At 41.4% G+C, this 19,690-nt stretch overlaps 1 protein-coding gene and 1 long non-coding RNA gene across 10 annotated transcripts in view; both read left to right on the top strand.

The window, feature by feature from the left end:
• The window catches only part of LOC149917728 (uncharacterized), a 37,250-nt gene extending 32,871 nt beyond the window's left edge, over nucleotides 1–4,379 (top strand). For all 4 annotated transcript variants that reach the window (XR_016466672.1, XR_016466670.1, XR_016466671.1 and 1 more), the window contains 2 exons: nucleotides 804–869; nucleotides 1,715–4,379. This is a non-coding gene — a long non-coding RNA (uncharacterized LOC149917728). The remainder of the gene's footprint in view (nucleotides 1–803; nucleotides 870–1,714) is intronic.
• Nucleotides 4,380–7,102: 2,723 nt separating this feature from the next.
• The window catches only part of MICAL2 (microtubule associated monooxygenase, calponin and LIM domain containing 2), a 119,051-nt gene continuing 106,463 nt past the window's right edge, over nucleotides 7,103–19,690 (top strand). For 2 of the 6 annotated variants that reach the window (XM_090140412.1, XM_090140411.1), the window contains exon 1: nucleotides 7,103–7,266. The gene's annotated coding sequence lies outside the window, so the exon portion shown is untranslated. Of the gene's footprint in view, nucleotides 7,267–7,452; nucleotides 9,091–19,690 lie in introns of those variants that run through there. The other 4 variants (XM_090140413.1, XM_090140414.1, XM_031614036.2 and 1 more) reach the window with 3 other exon arrangements.

The raw sequence follows: 19,690 nt of genomic DNA, 5'->3' as shown, positions 1-19,690 counted from the left end.
GTGTTACTTTGGTTGCTGGTTGCATTTCATGAGGTGACACCTCTCTATCAAGTTGTAAGCCACCATCAAAGTGGTGCTAGGAAGCACGGCACTGCAGAGCCTGATATCCTGGGGGAAAGCAATAGTAGGGGCTTTTGATAGCACAAGGTTCTTGTCCCTGAATGTCAGTGATGAACTTCTCTTGACAGCAGAGACAGTAAGACCAAACTCTTCCCAATACGTTTGTGGAAAACTGTCAGTGCTGGAAAGGGGCCAGTTTAACTGAGAGAACTGAAGTTGACTAAGCTTGAACTAATTATCACATAAGGTAAATGGCTCTAGGCTTCATTTAAGAAACCAGGGATGAAAGGGTGGAAACAGGAATAAGCCACATTTTTTCTGCGATCAGATAAGAAAGAGAAACCATCAGTGCTGCGTGGTTGAATACAAAGTAGAAAAACTGAAGTTGCACTAGGAAGTTAAAAAGCAATTAAACTTTCAAGAACATATTCCTGAGCAGCAGTTTCAGAGCACTGATTTAATTTTTACCCAGAAATACAAGAATTCCAATCTTTGAAGGATAATTTTCCTACGATTGATGTTGATAGAAACTATCTCCCTATAGAGGTAGAGACATACAAGTCACAACTTTAAAACACCAGATTTAAGGAAACGTCTTTTTTGTATTTGCACTGGGGGTGCCCTCTGAATGCCATGAATATCTGCTTTAGCAATTGTGTTGCTATGCTGCAATTTGGCCTCCGGTGAGAACTGCAGAATCCTTGCTTTTAACAGAGATATCTGTCTTTTTCTTGCTCTTACAGTTGATTAAGGTCAGAAGAAATGCTGGTTATTGGTTTAAATGAGTATGGGATTGACCCTAGTACAAGGTAGGACACTGAATGGAATTTTCTTTTTTTGTCAATAAGCACAGTAGCAAAAAATGTCAGTATGCATTTTTCATTGAGCATAAACTTACCTTTTGAACCATGACAACTTAATATTTCTGAACAAAGTTTACAAATAGGGATATTTGTAAAACACATACATCAGATTGAAATGAAAACCTACAGATGAAGAAAAATTGTAGATGTATCAATACTATTTTTGCTGAACTATATGTAACCATAATATGCACAGCTTCAGTGGAAGCTATAGATCTTTGGTTATTCCCCTCTTACTCTTTCCCTATCCACATTATTCTGAAAAAAAACAGCAAATATGAGAGAAAAAATGACAGTGATGTTAACTGACATTTCCTAGAAAATCCAGAACATGGGAAGGAACTATGAAAGTTGTAATTATACATTGGCCAGAGTCCTAATTAAGGCATAGCAATGAAATTCACAATGAATTCTTTGCCCAGACTACAGATAAGCTCTCAGGTTGCCCTGTAATAGTCTCCAAGTGTATCATGGCTAAGTTTAAGGCTTTTGTATAAGTGCTGCTGGTAAAGGGCATTAATGGTGCATAACTCTTGTTTCTTAGCAACTTTATTTTTCAAACAAAGTGGGAGTTGAATACATATAATTGATTTATTTTATGCTGTCAAGATGGATAATAATGTACAACAGACAAAACAGATACCCAACAGTTGCTGATTGTTTTCTATTATCTCCATAGAGCAAGTAAGAAACATTTGCATAAGATAATTTTAAAAAATGAACTGATCTTCCTCCTAGCCATTCCTCTCTGGCTAAGCATGAGAAGTGAGGCCATCTCTTCTCTAATACAGGGTAACACTGCAGAGCAAATGATCAGTCACTAGAAACTCCTGAAGTAAACTCTGGAATCACCAAAGACTGTAACTCCCTCCCTGAGAATGAGAAAAGGGGAATTTGCCATTAAAGTTCTAGCATGGGAATGCTCATGAGAATGGACTCATTAATGAAACACAGTAGCATGGACTAACTATATATGTCTAATTCAAAAATGAAGAATGAGAGAACCTGCCTGAAACCAGAAGCATGGCAGTTAGAAGTACTGTAGTTCCATCCTTGAGCTAGGAAAGTCTGCCTGAGCATTCTGAGAAACAGTAACTTTCCAAAATTGCCACCAGAGACTATCTGTGCACTCAGGCTAATCACCATGGTCTTCACTGGCTCACACTCTTTCTTATCTTTCTTCCATTAATGACACTCAGTGAAGACTTTGTTCAATAACACCCACAAAGCATAAATAACATTTAATTAAATAAAGTCTCTGCTAAGATTTAATATGCTAACATCAAAGCATCCGGAAAGTGATCTTTGTCTCTGACAGAAGCTTTCCCACAGACAAGGAATAATGTCAGGTACTTGCTGATGACAATCGGAATTGTTAAGTGTATCTTCACAGAGCTTCATGTTTTTCACTAGCAAGACAGTCACATTCTAGGAGCTATTTTCATGTGAGTGCATGTCAAGCATTCACTTCTTCTATAGTTTTGGGGATTTTAATTTTAATTTTAATTTTGTTTGTTTGCTGTTTGTTATTGTGTTTTGTTTTTTTCAAGTCCCCCTAAATCTTTTATCACATACATGTTTATTTTCCTCCTGATATAATCCGAAGCAACCCAGCTGGCTACTTAGCAGTGTGACATCTTCTAAGTAGCTGACAGTTACCAGCTCATGCAGATGTTTTAGCACACCAACAAAGCAGAGTTTATTTACCATCTGTACACAGCCTGGAATCATTTGGCTTGAAAGACTATGTATTAACTTAAATTTTGTTATCATTCAGTTGACATTTAAGTTTCATTTTGCTCTGCAGAGTCTTAATCTGAAATCGAGTATGACCAAACTGAGAATACATTTCAGGAAAGGTGTTAGCACAGCAGTGCAGGAAGGAAATCTTATCAGCTTTGTTGAGCTTGGTTGGTTAGTTTTACAGAGATTCATTTGTCAGCAAAACTGGAGGCAGCACAGCTGTGAGGAGTAGCTAGGAAAATGAGGTCCAATCCAAAGCCTACTGGAATCTACACAAAACAATGTTTAATTACTTGATCCTTTCCTCTCTAATATCTGTTACATCATTGAGATGTTCAACGGGAGAATAAATACATCTATGCCTTTGATATTCTTTCATATGCATTTCTCAGAGTAGTGATTTCTGTGAAACACAGTAGAATCAAAACTCCATTTCAGCACAGAAACTCAAATGTCAGAAATGAAAATATAAAATATCTGTGGACTAAAGCCCTTAGAGTACATATGATGTGGCATTAATAAAATTAAATAATTATCATATTCCTGGGGAAAGCATCCAAATATACCCCTTCCCTTTGGTTGACTAAATATTTTAACAGGACAGAAAAAGGAAAAAAATGCAACTGTTTATATGATGGCTGCTCTGAAAGTGATGCCTCCTTTTATTACATTAGATGTTGGTGGTACAGCAGTAGAGATTGAACCTCCTCACCAGCGTTCCATTACATGTTGTTGCTGTGCCAGATGGCAGCAGAGGACACTCTCACAAAATGGCGTCTGACATGCAAGTGCAGATCAAGCAAAAGTGTGAGGTTCTATGATAACTTTATGCCTTACCAAAATTAGAGCTATCTTAGAGAGTGCTAGGCTCATTCTTCTGCTTTCAGATAAGAAACTTCTAGATTCACGAACTGAAGATTCTGAAGAGGCTTGTGCTGGCTAGTTGCAGACAGATTGCAGTTACCAAGGTGTCTAAGAATCACTTAATTCAGAATTATATGGGAAGCAAGAGATTATTCTGTGCTCAGATTTGTGTATGATTAATAATTTTGTGTCAGTAAAATCCATTCTAGCTTCAGGGAGATGTAAGCAGCAAAGAGATGTTATCCAAAAAGTGAAATTTCCTAGATTTGTATCTGTAAACTGTATCAGACAAACTTTGTTTCCTCCCTATGAAAATATCAGAGAAAACATTCATGTATGGAAACAAAAACAAACCAAACCAACCTAATAAACACAACACCAGGATTGGTGTTGGAGGATAAAAGACTCATCACTCATCTTCCCTAGTTCATGAACTTGCTGTTGACTGTGGAAAGAGGGCTAGAAAATTAGTTAGGTGTGTTCTATTGGTACTTCTCTCTGTTGTATTTTTGTTTCTGGTTTTGTTGGGGGTTTGTTGTTGTTGTTGCTTTTAATTAAGTAGTAAGGATCCTGTGGAATGATTTAAATATTCACTGTTTACCATTGAACAGTGTTTTAAACTCTACCTCAATAGGCATGTATAAATCTGCTGATGTGTTTAGAAACTTGAGCAGAGATGCTGCTAATAAGGTGCCTCACACTGGAGTCATTTCATTAAAGGCATTATCTGACAAATTCAGGCTTGAGTAGGAAGTGCTATTTCCTGCACATGTGGTAAGAAAATCCAGCTATTCCACGCTCCTGGAAAATCATGCTCCCACATAAAGAAATTAGCTTCCTTTCCTTAGATCTGCTTCCCATCATCTGTAAAGCAAAATTCCTTTAAAAGAACCACTCTAACAACTTCATATGTTCATTTAAAAACAAAAACAAAACTCCACAGTATTACTGAAAGAGAAGATATGAAAATTTGTATGTAAATACTGATTCTCACGAGAGATGAATATGATGACGAACCTCAAACCATGAGCAGGAAAATACTTACGCTTCCAATAGTGCCCTATTATGGGATGTAATAAAACGTCGAGGTTTTTACCTTCATACAAGCATTTCACCCTCATGAGCCTTATTACCTTACCCTATAGATCAATAGATCACAAACCAATATACTCAATGTACATGCAGGACTTGCTCAAAGGCATAAAGGGGGTGAGTGGTGGGGGAGTGAATTCAGCATGGTCTCTCGAGACACAGGCTGCAACACTAACAACCAGAGTGTTAACAACCTTTTGTTTAAAAAAGAAAGAGTTAACTTTGAAGAAATCCATAATTAATTAGAAAAGATCAGACAGAACATTTAAATACCACAAGAAGGACTTTTATTGTGTTGGATATGTAGATAGTATTACATTTACAAGAATTTGAATAGGTAGGCTTGCACATGTCAGGAAGGAGAGTGCTTTATGTAATAATCCACAGTGAGGGGATGAACATCCTACGGCACTTAGCAGGCATGGCTTTATGAGTTGATAAGGCTGGATTGTTTTTCATAAGGACTATTCTTACTCCTATCCTTTAAAAGGGGTGAACAGCCAAGCGTGAACAAAAAAAATGTACAAAGCAGCCGTGCTGTTAAAAATAATGGGTTAGGAACTTGGTCTTGCTGGAAGGGGAGGCCCTGGAGCACCTAGGGAAGGCACTGCTTCCTTTTATGGTTATATGTCCTGCATTTCATCTAAGAGAGGTTGGGCTAGAGTAGCCAACAGAACCACATGTAATGGCAGATTTGTAGTTCTTGATTAGTATTTACTAAACTAAGCTTTAGTCAGTGAGATTAGACTGTATCTAAGCTATGTTTTCCTTTGGAAAGAGGTGGGTGTGACTGTGAATAAAAAATTTCTTAATTCCAGTTAAGTAGTATCTAATGGAAGATGTTTATGATTAGAGTTAAAACTAGTGGGCATGAAGTGTATGTTCATCTTCTGGCCATTTTCAAAGGCCAAGTATTTAATCAGCAAACACACTGACCATGGTCATTAGAATAGCAAGGTCCCTGGTGCATGCAGCCACTTCCATGCCTCCATTCTTCAGGATGTGCTGGCACATCCTGGAGGCATTTGGCAGGAGGGGGTTACTTTACTTTACGCTTAGAATCTTCTGAGTGGAGGAAAGAGAGACCTGGGAAAGGTGAAGAGGTACACAGGAGGTCAGTGCTGTAAGCATCCTTCCTAAAGAAGGAAGCTTTAGAATATTTTCCAGGAAGGGTTAAATTAAGTTTGACTTTGTATTTTCTGGGTTCTCTGTAGAGGAAACTTTCTTCCACGTGGCTCTCAATGCTGGACTGAAGCTAGGAAGACTTTCAGTCAGGCTGATAGCATTTCTTTAGTACACACCCACTCCCTGCTAACTACAGATTACCTTCGCTGAAAGTTTGCCAAGAGACTTTTCTCACTGTTTGTTCTTGTTTTCCTCAAGGCTGCTAAAGATCTGCACTCCTTCTGATAACAAGAAAATGATATGTACCTTCTCTTTTATTGTTGTTGTCTTACCTTTATCACTTTAAGGAAAAAGTACACATATTCTCCCAAAGTTAAATAAACCAGATAAATATACTGCAACTCAAAAATTAATGACCGAATAAAAGTTAAGTTCAGCCAAGCAAGCCTCAAGAAGACAAATTTCAACCCAGATGAGAGAAATTTTGTTGTGCAAAGTACCCCGATGTTGACAAATGATTTCAGAGGGTTGGCTAAATGTTCAGCTCCTTACAGACTGTGCTTCACCCGGCTGTGTGTGGATGAGCAGGGCCACTGCTCCTCAGACTGTTTTCTCCCCATGTTCTCCCAGGCAGTTTCACACTTGGCTCAGGGCAAGCAAATGTGAAATAGGTCAGGTAGCTCCTATTGTGAGAGCCAAGCGTCCTGCTCCTGCAGGCACCTCCCAGGTCACTCAGGGTAGGTGGCTGTGTGGCACACGTCAAAGCATTTACAAATGCTGTCAGATACCTACTGTATCTGTAAGGAACTGTAGGGTCTGCTGAGGTTTTTTATCAAACCTTTATTTATGTGCTTTGCCTGCAGAGCATTTCCCCTCCTTGCTGCAGCACGTCAAGTGATTCCTACTCGTGTCTGTATTCTTTTTTGTGAAACCTCACTTCCACATTAGCAAGATGGCTGTGTTGATGAAAGTCAAGCAGGTGTAGCACAAGTAGCGTTAGCTCTATCCTGACCTTTATTTCTAGTAGTTTTCCGCGTACTCGTAGGTTAAATCTTTCCAATATATGACAAGCCTTCAGCTTCCTCAAATACCGAGCCTAAACAAAGGAAAGTCATTTCTGAGTTCCCCATTTCACGCTCCGCGACGGCTTCCCACTTCCCCAATTTACAGGTGCCGCCTTCACGACGGTCCGCACGTGGCGTGGGAAGGAGGAAAGACCCCTCCTCGGGCTGAACGCGGATCCCGACCGGAGCCCGCAGGTGGGCGCCCGAACGGCCCGGGCCCGCGGAGCCACGAGGGGGCGCGGCGAAAGCTCCCGCTGCGCGCGGCGCGGCCGTGCACCTTGCTGGAGGCGCGGGGCGCCCGGCGCGGTTCGCACGGGGTTGGGGCTACCGGCCCGCCTCCGCCCGCCCCGGCCCCGCCCCAAGCCCAGCCGGGACGAGAGGAGCCGTGCCGCGCGGCGGGCAGCATGCGGAGCGGCGTCTCCGCCGACGGTAGGGTCACGCTGCGGGCGGAGCAGGTGCGGAGGGGCCGGGTCGTCCCGTGGCGGGTGGCAGCTCCTGGGGCCGGGCCGTGTCAGGGTGCGGGCGGGCGCTGGTCGGCTGCTTGGGTGGCTGAGCGCGGTGCCAGGCGGGGCAGCTCTGGGGCTCTCGCGTTCGGTCGGAGGGAGACGCAGAAAAAGGAAAAGCGGCGTTGCTTCGTAAGTATCCCGCGATTAAGGCAGGCAAATGCTTTCCGAACGCGTTGCGGCGCTGAAGTGGGCTATTAGTTTGGATGTGTCCTAGTGAGTGTGTTAATGAGCGTAACAACACCCCTCCCTACGCACCTTCTGAGTTAAGTGAATATGGCATCTGCTGGGTCTTCGTCTGTGCTTTGAAGTATGCCTTAATCTACGATAGTAATTGTCTTGTCGCGTCCCTTGCTTTATTTTGGATGTGTAAATTCAGCGTGTGAATTGAATTCACGTTGCTGGCCGTAAGTTGACTTGGTTTTGCTGGTTTACTTGCCCCAGGCGTATGTGGTTGATCCAGTATCAGAAAGTTTTCAGTTCCCTCCTAACTAGCTTATCGGGAAGGATCTGAAGGGCTCTGCTGACTTGAAAAAACCGTTTACAATTGGCAACCTTTTTGGTGCTTTCAGCCAAAACGTGGAAACCAAGCTGCATTCTTGCATCTAAAGATGGTCCCTGCAGGTCAGAATTGAGGCGTGCTGGCATAGGCAGGAAACTGCATCTGAATGTGTTTTTTTTTTCTTGCTTGCTTTCTTTTTTGTGTGTGTGTGTGTGTCTCAGAGACTCCAACTCTTGAGACAAGGCAGAGTAGCAGTGTAGCTTCATGCTGCCCTGGCCCCACTGGGGTGCAGCTGCCCCCCCCCCCCGACTCTCCTGTTGGTTTTGAGGAAGTTCTTAATCTGGCACTGTGACTCAGTGTCCTAATCTTTAAAATGGCTTAATAGGACTTGTCACACTTGCCTCCCAGGGATATTAACATGTAATTGATGTTCATGAAGTACCTTCATCAGGGAGAAAAGAGGGCATCTCACTTCCTTCATTTCGCCATTCTATATTGGTTGCTAAATATATTACATGGGTGGAAAACAGATTATCCAATGACCAACTGGCATGCATGTCTCTTATCATATACACGAGCACTTCAAATACATGTTTGCCCATGTCTGGTGACTTTGAAATACTTGTTTTTTTCACTGAATACTACAGGTTCTATTCTTTCTGAAGGACAGGTCATATGGAAACTCTCTCTTTTTTTTTTTTCTCTGCCTATTATAAGGTTAGTAAACGTTTTGAGAATTAAAATTACACTGACTCACTTAACACTCAACACGTGCTTGATTCAAGTCTTACTCAGACCAAGTCTTATGTTCAGTCTTGTTTTTTGTCATGTTTCACTTCTTTATCAACTGGAAACGTGAACAGTAATTTTACCGTTCTCTGCTTGAAGGAAGTTTGTCTTTAAAACGAGTGCTGTTTTTATCTTTGTATCTTGTATCTTCTTACTTGCTGCCCAGAGCAGTAATTAGCAGCTTTGCTCTCCTGACTTGAATCTCACCCCACCTCCTCCTTATCACTGCTGCCTCCCCCTGGGGCAGATAGCAGTCTGCAGTGGCAGTAGTGCAGTGCTGGGATCACCAGCAACAATTGCCGGGGGGACATCAGTATTCTTTAAATCAGCTGCCGTGAGGTGGGCACACCTACTTGTAGCACTGGTGTAATGGTGTTTTTTCAGCTCAAGCCTTGGATTTAGAAGTTTTCAGTCCTTCCCCTGAATCTTGGTTCCTGCAAGGCTGTGTGCTGGGAGGCTGTTCTGTGACTGGGCTGACTTGCCAGGTATCAGCACGTTCGCTTGTGTGTTTCCTTCTATTTTGCCTTTCAGCAAAACGTCTATTAACCCCTTCATGTTAAGTAAACATATTGAATTAATACCTGGTAGGGAAGGCTTTTAAAATGCTGCTTGATATTGGCAGCTGCTGTTTTCTTCATGTGACTTGAAGAAGGAATTGGAGATGCAGCTTATAATAGTGGAGGCATGAAGTTCCAACAGAAAACTGAAGGATGCCACATTCAAATTCTTCTTCCCCTGTGGTCTGCAGCAGGCGGCCTGACTTTTCCTGCCTTGTCTGTAAATGTGGGCAAATCCATCACTGGCTTTGTAAATGTTTAAAAAATAAATTAAAAAAAAAAGAGAGAGAGAGAAATACTCTGTTCTCAATTTTGCATTTCCTTTCTTTGTTCTTTGTTGCCTTATTGTTAACCTGAAGATGTAGAGCAGTATGAAATGTCTGATATTGTGGTGGTCACGCTGCTTATGAAGAGTTCTGATTTCCTTCAGTTTTGTCTCAAATCTAGAAGTAGGCATCATCTGAGAAGATTCTGCTTTCTTAGATATTCTGAATTAAAATTTCACGTGGACCATGTCTCATGAGAAACGTGGAGATGAGAGCCCTTCTTTTTGGGTTCAGGAAGCCGTAAATGAGAGGTGAAGCACGTTCACTGAGAAACCAGCTAGCAATCAAGTCTTTCACCTCTTTTAACGCGTACCTTGTATCTGCTCCAGCTGTCTCACTGCTCTGGTATTTTATAATTAGTATCTTGAAAACTCAAGGGAAAACTTTCAAATGCTATGTATTTCCCACTGGGACTCTTCCACGTGGCTGTAACATTTATTGTGAGACCTTGGTAACGTGTGCCTGTTCTCAGCTGGGTTGGATTCCCCTGGTGTCAGCAGGAAATCTGGCTTTCTACTGGAAGAGACCATACTTCTTAGGAGCATGGTGTGTTTTGATTCCCTTGAAATGAAGTTGATGTCAGGTGACTGAAATTGAGGTCTTCCTTCCTATGTGGTGCTTCTTGTTTTTTTCAGCTTGCTCTTGTGTTGTGTCCACAGTCAACGAGTTACAGGATGGCTAAGGATGGCTTTGTGTGTCTGTACAGGCAGCCTGGCATGCTTATATATGTATAATACATAGGTAATGTAAAATATACACTTACAGTGTGCACTTTGTATGAGAACAAATTGTTTTGCTATACCTTTTCAAGCTCTTTTTGTTTGAAGAGTCCTTGTATACTTGCCATAAATTTGAAAAATGCAGCCTCTGCTCTGTGTCTGGCAGCCAGGCTGCCAAGGGGCAGGGGGAGGAGAGGGGGGCATGCTGTTTGGCTTGCTTGTCACTAGGACTGGTTTTAGAGGTGTTTATGCTGACACATTGACTCCTTCAGAAGTGGTATTAGTAGTTCAGAGTATTCCAGCACCAGAGGCTAGACTGTTTCCAGAAAATAGAGAGATTCTAAATTAAGGCCATTAAGTGTCCACTGATTCAGTGACTGCAGATACACAGTTAATATTGTATTGTGACACATTCTGGAAATGGCTGGGTTTATTTTTGACATGGAGAAGATGACTAAGAATAACTCTTTCATCTATGCATACTTGCAAGTGAAAACTTCCCCAAAATGATCTTTAGTCATGTTTATACTCTTAGGTCCATGAAAGGAGAAAAACTGACTTAGGCTTAAGTTTGAGAAGCGTGTGCTATCAGTGTGCTAAAGCAGGCCCATTTCCTGCTCCAGTTCAGTGAGTTTTGGTTTTATTTGGGAAGTTTTTTTTCTTTTCCCCTCCAAATGTTTGGGGGCAATGTGATGTGATGCAGGGGCATGGTGAAGAAGCACAAGTCCTTGTTAGGAAAGGCAGATGTTACCACAGCACAAATTCTGATAGATCCTTGCTTATCTTCTCAGTTTCTAATTGTGTTTATCTCAGTCTCCCAGTAACTCAGATGTAACTAAGAAACGTAACTTCAAAAAAGTTACCGGTTGAAACTTCAGTTAAGTTCAGACTTTCCTGTGCTTGTGTTTGTTTCTTGTTGTTTTTTCCATCTCAGAGCTGTGATGGTAAGACCTTCTGAGGGGGGACAGTTCTGAAGACAGCCCGTGGTTTGGTCCTCTGGCTGGCTGGCTCTTTGTGGGCACCTTGCTACTTCTTGTTAATTGGTGGCTAAAGGCTTGCTGCTTGGGACTCTTTAGGTAGATGTTTTATCAAACTGTGTGTTGGGAACGTGTGGAATAGATTTAACTCTTTGTTCTTGTCTCTGGTATCTGCACTGGTGTGGACAAACAAAGCCAATGGTTTCTCTATGTGCTACATTCAGCCAAGTGGATGCTACCAGTTTAGATTTTAAAAAGGCTGTAAATGTGTGTTATGCAGTTTTGCCTTCTTAAATAGTAGATTCTTCGGATCCTTCAGTCCACAATAAACCCTTCTCAGACCTTTTAATCTTACAGCTTATTGCCCATGAAGACTGCAGTAATGCCTAAGGGGGTGTTAGAGTTTATCTTTCTGTGTGACAGACGTAGCCAAGGATAAAAATAGAATTTCCAAACATTTCCAAAGCCATGTGAAATTTTTGTTGGGAATATGTGAGTATGTTTTTAACTAACTTTAAATACTCTTACTGTAATTCAGTCTTGTATCCATAAAATTTGCATGAGGGAAGACTTTTTTTTAATAGCGTGTCTTTTGAAAGACTGAGTACACCAAAATACTGTTTACTTTAGATAACTTATTTTGCTGTCCTGAATATTACCTAAATAGTCAACTCCAACTATCAGTTGAAAGGCTTTTAAATCTTCAATGTGTTTTCCCAGTCTATTGGCTGCAAATCAAATATGAAGATGTCCAGCAACAAATTAATAAAAAGCAAAGCAAAAGCTGAAGCAGGAGATTTCTCTTTCGCCCTTGTCTCTGAGAAGACTTGGGTTTGGCAGATAATGTAATTCTTATTTGCATCTAATTGGCTGAGTGTGTGTCGCACTGCTATGATCTGTGCTACTGGCTGAGGTGAGTCCCATCCATTAGAGTTGTTAGGGATGCCCTAGGCCTTTGCACCTGTGCACACGAGTTGATTTAGAGAAACAAACACAGTCTCTGAAGACAGTTGCTAAAAGCAAGGGAGGAGTTCAAGATACAGCGCAGGGTTCTCAGCTGGCACTTTTTCTATCTGAAAAAATGCTCTCTTTAGACATTACCTTTACTGATGTTTACAAGATAGCAGGTAGTTTTTGTTTTCTGCTTTCTTATGAGATCAGCTTCCTTTTGTAAAGAGTCATCTATTATATGCGTTCATTATCATCAAGCTTTTCATTATGAATTTTCTTCATGCTGTGTCACTCTGTTCTGAGCTGAGGAATAATTTTAAGTAGTAGTCTGAACTGATTAGTAGAAGATTCAGGGCTTGTTCTTCAGGAAGTGCTTGGACTTGGCTTCATGGTATGTGCTGATATTTTTAACAATATATTTGTTCTTGTCACTTCACCTCACCTGTCAGTCCAGCAAAGTATATATCCGTACACTTGAATCTCCACTGAGTTTCACCTGTTAGAGGTTTTAAAGGAGGGAGCATCCTGAGAAGAGAACTTACTTCTCCAGGCCTTGTTTCCTTCCTAGCTTAGTTAAAGGAGCTGCTGATGGAGGGTGATATTTTGGTTTGGATAATTCATATGATTCGGTTCTCTCTGAGATTCAGTCTTCAGCCCAGTATTTGGTTTTCCCTTTACGCTGAGCGCTATGAATACCTATGGTTGTCATCTGTGCTGTGTTGCTATAACTTCAGAAAATTGCTTAGATAATTGCACAGCTGTAGAAACAGCAGAATATTGAAGTCTGGAGATATGTCAGATGTCATGGTTGTGCTTTGTAGGATGAATGCAAAATGCAAGTTCCTTCCTCTTCTATCTGTAGGTGTCTCAAATAACAGCTGACACTCCTCTGTGTGGTATTTGTATTCAGAGCATGAAATGTGGTTGAATGAATATCAGAAATATGCACACTTAGAGCTTGAAAGCAAGCTCCATAAACATGAGCTATTTGTGCATATTCAAAACCGGAGTCAGCATATGTAACCAAATACCTCTTGTCGTAATTGCTCTTTGAAACACTGCCCTTGCCCCAAGTCAACATTAGGTGTCCTAGCAAATGCATTTGGAAGAATAAGGCTTGTGTTTGGAACTCAGTAAGTTCTCATAGCAAACCTGTTAAGACAAAAGAAACACATTTCTGTTGTTGCAGTGGGGGTATATGAGAGAGAGGAGAGGGATTAGGGTGGTTGACTTTATTTCCTGGAAATGAATAGCATACATTTTTCAGTGGATAAAACGGATATTACTCAGTTTCTGATGGACTTCCTTGTAAAAGTGTCTTGAAGCGGGGATTGGCTTAAATCTGTTGCTTGCGTTCTTGACGTGCAGTGTTATGTGAAGCTATCTCGTCACGGAGGCATGCGGTGTGCCATGATGTATAAATAACCCTGTGTGTCAAAGGTAATTTTAGACAATGTGCCAAATATTTAATGAAGTGCTGGGTCTCGTTCTGGCTATCTGGTATATATTTGGGAGTAGGTATCTGAGTTGAACTGCGGCGGAGGGGTGATGAGTAACGTAATACTCTGCGACACATGCTGCTGAGCTACTTCATACCTTACAGTAAGACAGCCAGCGCTGCAGGTCAGCTGCATCTGATTTGTGACTGATACCTAGATAAGTAGACAGACAAATAGGTTAATACTCGCTAGGCCGACCTGCCTTGGTGCATGCTGAGGAAAAAAGAATTGCCTTCTATATTTTGCGTGGTGTAATCTTAATGAATGTTTTGTGTCTGAATTGTGAAGATATATAAGGAGTAGCATGCAGAGGGGGATGGCTTTGCTCCTTCAGGAGCGCTGCTTTCCCAGGAGGGGAACTCAGCGGGATGCTGGCTGCAGGCAGTTCAGTACGTTTCCCTTCCATGCAGAGTTAAGGTGTCCTGGGGCGGATGGCAGTCCTTAGAGGAAAGTGGTCCTGGGAGATGCGAAGCGGCCATGTTGTACACCAGGAGTTTGCCACAGGCATGGATGTGGGCAGCAATGGTGGATATGGGCCCTTTGCTTGGAGCAGGCACTTCTTTCTAGTCTAGTTTCTTGGTCTGGGGCTGAAACTCCACAATGGGAAATTCTCTTCTCTGTGTTTATGGTAGGAAGGAGACCCACAGGGTCTTCAGCTTACACTTATGCAAAAAAGCAAAGTGCAGGGTTATTTTCTTTCCATGTTCTTTTTTACTGAGGAAGGAGCTGTGAATACATGTGTATAGAGCGTCCAGTGAAGTTTTTCATGATAAATACAGAAGTTTTGTTATATTTTAATGCCTTCATTATGCATGCATTTAGATATGTACCACTGAACAAGCTTACAGGTGCTTCTTTACCTACTGCTAGACTTAATGAATGAGTTGATGTTATTAATAACTTGTGTAGAAGCATCTTCAGTCTCAGTTATGGAATCAAAGTAGTGGTCTCCCATTTACTGCGTTCTTTATGCATTAATACTAAACCAAAGGAATTACACAGCTATCTCAGAGCAAGGTGAGATGCTTCTGTGTGTTATGTAAGAGGAATCCAAGGTTCAACCTGAGAGCTAAACACACAGGTGACTTAGTGCTGTTTCACAGTTTCTTGACTCAGCTTTTTCTAATGGAGTGCCTGTGTGCATCCTTCAGACAGCCAGGTAAAACAGGTAGCTTTACAAAGTAATGTCAGTATGAATCTCTCTTGTTCTTTGAAGGTAGGTTTAGTGGATTTTTTTGGGGAGTAAAACATTCAGTAGGACATGACTGACCTAGACTTTAATGGGACACTCGTGCTTAAGGTGTTCTGGGTCATTCGAAATCTCAAACTAATATAACTACAAATATTGTCTCCTGGAAAATAGCTGTAGAATTATTTAGTATCACTTTTAATTTAACTGATTTCTAGGGTAAATAAAGGAATGCTGTGTATAGTGTAGCAGGTTTGCATTTCCATACAAGAGGTAAACATTGATCTATGACAGACTGAGAGCTTGAGTAACTACTTTCCGTATTTATTGGCTCTACTGCAGTAACATACAGATAAGCAAAAAATGGGAAGGCTTTCCTTGTCTATCCACCTAACTGGTTGTCCTGTAGCCAATATGCAACACATATTGACCTGTAGCCCCATTAGCCCCATGCAAAATTTATTGAAAATATGCCTGAGAGAGAAGTTCCAGTAATTCTCTCTACAAAGTAGTGTCAGCAAACCTTTGTTGCTACTTTCTCTACCTTTCTTGCTAGGTGTCAACAGGCATTGTAGGGTTACATTCAATGCTTTTGAAGAGTTAAGGGAAATCTTTGTTTTGTTTATTTTTAATGACTGTTTCCTTAACAAAAAGATTACATCTTCTCAGAAGTAGTTCTTACTTTTAATCCAGTTGTTCAGTATCTTGTGGGGATATTATGCCAGAAGCAGGGCTGAAATGTTGGGGTTGGGTTTTTTGTTTTGTTGTTCATTTGTTTTAAATTTTGAAGAGGAAAGTGGAGGTGAGCAGTGTTTTCTTCCTTTGGCTGATGATTCCATTGTGATTTTTAAAGGCTCTTCCCCTCTCCTTGGGGAAGCTGTCCAGAAGGGAGAGAGCCTTTCTCTTTTCTGCCAGGTATGGGCGATTTAAAGTGAAATCTACTCAGTGGTTCTGGACCTAGTCATTAGAAACCAGCAGTGACAACAGACATATTATCCCCTCATAGCTACAATTAAGCAGAAAAGACAAGATTTACGTTAAATGTTTGCTTATCTTACAGGACCGTGTTCACATGAGTAGTCTGTCAAGTGCATCTGCAGTCACCTTTCTGTTTTTAGAAAGAGAATCCTAATTTTCACTATTTTTCACCTGACATATTTTAAACTTACATAGAATCTTCCAAGTCATTATCCTGTGTTAGAAGTTGACATCTTGCGATGTGGTGGCTTTTTTCCCATTAGGGTTTCTTAAACTTCATTTTCAATGTGTGGATAACTTACTTCGCTGTGTATTTGGGGGTGAGATAAGAAGTGACCCTTAATTTCACATTGGTGGTTGAGTAGTGACGTTCCTGAATACAAGCTTAGTCATATGCTGTGATGCTGATGAGTTTCGCTTGGCACACCCCAGCAGGTGCAGGCCCTGCCCTGTTTTCAGCAGGGCCATCTTCTCTGTGGTGCAATCGTAGATGACTGGATTTGTTTTACAGCAGTGGCAGTGTAATGATAACCTTGCCAATGCAAAGGGGAGGTGGAAACATCTGACCTTTCTGCTTGTGTAGCACATTTAAAAATTTCGCTGGAGATACTTTGACCTTGCAGGGTTTGGGTCAGTGTCACTTACAGTAACTGTAGTGAAGCATCTGTAAGAAAGTGTCTAAGTGGTGGTGAGGCTTGAGTCCAAGATGCTTTTTTTCTGAAAAAACTTTTTGTCTGGCTCATTCTGTTTTTTACCTTTACCCATTTATCTTCCCATTCTTTTTTTTCACCTCTAAGTCTATATATTCCTGTTATTACTGATTAAAATTTTTCAGCTTTATGCCATGAGATGCACTGGTGTGCAGCCCTGTAGCTGTTAGAGAAGTAAAATGTTTGCAGAAGCATGGTTGAATCCATTTGGGAACTTGCAGAAGTTGTGTTGGTACCTGTTGCTAACAAAGTGGGTTTTGTGTCCCGGGCACTAGAGAAGTGCTGGGTTATTGTGCCTCTTAAGGTAGGAATTATCTGTGTCTGTAAGGTCACAGCAGTCTGTCACAGGCTGAAGGACTCTGCTATAAAGGTAGCACCTGGAAGCACGGCACATTTTCTTTGCATTTTCTGACATTTTGCAGATCCAGAGAAATAAAGACAGGGTAGTAGTGGCTATGCTGAAGGTCCTTGGTGATGTTCCCTGGCCCTGCCTGTTGAGTATGCACTGTAAAGCTGATTGACCGGTTCTCCAATCTGACCTTTTAACCTGTTGATGATGATCAGGGCTTTGCTGGAGCTCTGTGAGAAGTGGTGGTTCTGAAGTAGCCCAGCCAGTACAGGTTTGCTGAGAAGTAAATGAAGAATCAGGTGAGTGTGGCTGCACCAGTGGCCAGAAGATGACTGCCAGGGGCCTGCACAGACCCCTCAACTTCTGGTTTTAGAAAGGAAGGGGCTTTTTGCCTGTAATGTGTGCTGACCTGTTTAGAATGCAGCCTTGTCTGAAAATACCATGGTGAGCTCTTCATGCGTTGCTGTATGCTTCCTGCCAAGATGCCTGGAAGAAATATGTTCTTTAACAGTGGATTCAAAATTAACTGATACTCCGGATATTAAGCCAATGAGCTGCTGCCTCCTGCACATTTTTTCCCCAGTAATCTCAGAACGGCTTTATATATTCAAGATAGCATTTCGTGTGCTTGTCCTGTGGGCAACAACAGAAGAAACTGTAATGGCCACTCAGGTAACTCAGCACATGTCAATTTTTTTTTGCATTTTTCTTCATTTTTTTTTCTTTTATGCAAATACTTGGCATTTTTAGCTTAATTTTCTACTGAAACAAAGCACTGAGAAATCCTACCATGCCAATTACAAACAACTAGGAATAAACTGTTCTGGTCCTGGAATGCTTGTACTGCTCCCTGGGACTGTGTGTTGGTCACATCCAGGAGTGATGGGTAGCTACAGGCAGGGATGAGAGCTGAACTGCACATGGTGGGTGAGGAAGGCTTTGGGTCATGGAGTGCAGGTACACCACAGTATGGAATACAACAGATGACTGTCCCAAAGGGCTCTATATCAGTAGTGGCAGCAGGAGCTCTGAAATACACACTCACAAACACGGTCCCTGTAAAATATCCTTGGGTGTGTGTGCATGTAGTTTTAAATGTGGCAGTTTAAAGTAGCAGGTTAATCTGGCTAGAAAGGAGCCTGTTTCCCCTTGATGCAGACGGCAGTATGTCTGATGGATCTTGTTTGAAAGGAACTCCCTGAAGTTGATAGCATCAGTGAAGAAGTTGGGCTCAGTCTAGCTTTGATAGAAACATCAGGTCTGAAAACCCTCTCAACCTGCCTAGCTCTCAGAAGCACTACCAAAGACAAACTAATCTTCAAAGCCTTTGCTATGATAATCTCTACTATGCACAGAGGAGATTCTAAACTAATTGATCTTAATGTTTTTCATGTTGACCTGCACTGGGCAGGAAAGAGAGCAGGGGTGAAAACTCCCAAGTTGTATCAGAAAGTGACTGTTCCAGTGACTGTTCCTTGAATATTTGGCTTTCAGAGCTGATAAAGTTCCCTTTAAATGCGTTTCATACTTCTTCCTCTCCAGATAATTTAGTTGGTATACTGACTTGCATTTTTGAAAGGGTAAGGGGGTTCATACTATGCTTTGGATACTATATCCATTTGAACCTATTGTGCCAGCTGTCCAAAAGTTCTGATGTGTGATTTTTCTTCCCCTTCCTCCACGCAGTAAATGCACAACACCGAATCCAAATTGTGATCACATGCCTGTGGGTGCAGTGTGTACTGAAGAACCTGTTTTTAATGTCAGTTCAAAATTGAAAGGGGAAATGTTGTGTTTTTATGTTCGTAATGGTTCAGCTCTTACTTTAGAAGGTATCATTGCTTTTCTTTGCTTTATGCTGTTTATTACTTGCTTGTTCTCTTTGGTAATTCAAGTAGCAGTGCCAAACAACTGTTTGAAACAAAATATTTTTCTTTTTCTTTTTTAGTTAAGTCCAAGCTGGAAAGTAAAGCCAAGGAACAAAAAGTGTCCCACTTTAAAATTATCTCTTTCTATTTTTTTCCTTCTCTCCACCCAGTAATGCATTACAAATGTGAAATGTAGTAAATATAATTTATGGATATTTCTATCAATGTAAGTAATTTCTATAGCAGAGTAGTGGTGAGTGGTGTTACACAGGGGTCCTTTGGTTGCCCATTCCTAGCCAGCATCCATCCCTGTCCTGTGGCAACAGAACTTGGTCTGTTCCAAACATGGATACTCTTTTGTCTGTAGCCGTCCATCACCAGCCACCTCTGTGCTGATGTTCAGAGCTCAGACTCAGTACAGCAGTGGCAGAGCCATGTGCCAAACATGTATCATTGCAGTGTATGCAGGCAGGTTCTGTGCTGTCCTCCTGGATTTATGAACACTTGGAGCCCTGGGTAGTGCTTTGTGTACTTTTGAAAGATGCTGCAGCAAAGCCCATGCTATTTTGTGCAGCATGGATTTTTCTGCAGCAGAGATGAATAATGTTTCTCTAGCTCTTGGAATCTTTTTTTTTTCTTGCACTTTGTTTTTCTTCATTTTTTGGGAAGGTATTGCTGAGAGAGGGTAGAAATTGTGCTGCACGTTTTCTTCCAGAAATATTGCTTCTGCTTTCAGAAGCAGCATCTCTTCCAATCTATTCTGGTAAAGATGGGTCCAGCTTACAAGGACAAAAAAAGGAAAGCAGTTATAAAGCTATCCAAGTAACTTTTCTTTTTTGTTTTCTTATGTAAATGTTCCCTAGAGCAGAGTTTGGTGTCTTAACCTAAATTTTCTGGTTTTCCACCACCCTCTGGCTGACTTCTCTGAGATCCTCTTTGCAGTTTCCCAGTGTCATTCAATG

Source organism: Phasianus colchicus, chromosome 5 (genome assembly GCF_987193195.1).
Source record: "Phasianus colchicus chromosome 5, bPhaCol1.hap1.1, whole genome shotgun sequence".
Classification (NCBI taxonomy): domain Eukaryota; kingdom Metazoa; phylum Chordata; class Aves; order Galliformes; family Phasianidae; genus Phasianus; species Phasianus colchicus.
Note: the sequence above shows the minus strand (reverse complement) of the source record. Positions and strands in the feature narration are given on the sequence as shown.